We start from the raw sequence: 777 nt of genomic DNA on the forward strand, positions 1-777 counted from the left end.
TGCATCCCGAAACTTGTGTTTTGGTGCTTGATCCCTATTTTGGGTGCCCACCTTGCACCAAGTGCGCACCCGGGGCAAACCGAGCGCCTTGGTGCACCGGGGCAAGATCGAGCGTGCACCCGAGGCGCCCCGAACATGCACCAAGGTGCACTCGGCCCACATGTGAGCGCAGGTCGTTGCGCCCGAGGTGGTGTGTGTGGGCACCGCGTTGCAGACGGGACACTGCACGCACACGACGCCCCCTCCAGGTGCACGCACGTAGGCCGGGCCGGGTGCACACCCGACGCCCTAGCAAGGTGCGCGCACCCGGGCAGGGCTCACACTTGGCGAACGGGGCGCACTTCGCGAGGGAGGGTGTGCACCTCGACGGGGGTGGGTGGCCGGGGTGGATTCGCACGTGGGTCGCGGTTTGCTAAGTACACACTGCGACAAGCTCATAACGGGTGCGATCATACCAGCGTTAGTGCACCGGATCCCATCAGAACTCCGCAGTTAAGCGCGCTTGGGCCGGAGTAGTACTGGGATGGGTGACCTCCCGGGAAGTCCCGGTGTTGCACCCTTTTTTAGTTTTTCGCCGGGCGTCGCAATGCTATTTGAATAAACCTTTTGCCCGTTTGCGTTCTCGTCGGGGCCGGGCCGGGCCGGGGTGCGCTGCCCGCACTACCGCGCGCGCGGGGGGCGACACCGAGCGCGCACCCGAGGCGCCCCGAGCACACAGGCCACGGTGCAACCCGGGCGTTGTGCGCGCACCCCGGTGCGCCCGAGGTGCTGCGCGCG

At 66.8% G+C, this 777-nt stretch overlaps 1 non-coding gene across 1 annotated transcript; it reads left to right on the top strand.

Moving 5' to 3' along the window:
* Positions 1-441: 441 nt before the first annotated feature.
* LOC131873508 (5S ribosomal RNA) lies at positions 442-560 on the top strand. The gene has a single exon (XR_009371438.1). It is a non-coding gene; the product is annotated as a 5S ribosomal RNA (ribosomal RNA).
* Positions 561-777: the final 217 nt, after the last annotated feature.

This window comes from Cryptomeria japonica, unplaced genomic scaffold, assembly GCF_030272615.1.
Source record: "Cryptomeria japonica unplaced genomic scaffold, Sugi_1.0 HiC_scaffold_1872, whole genome shotgun sequence".
NCBI lineage: Eukaryota > Viridiplantae > Streptophyta > Pinopsida > Cupressales > Cupressaceae > Cryptomeria > Cryptomeria japonica.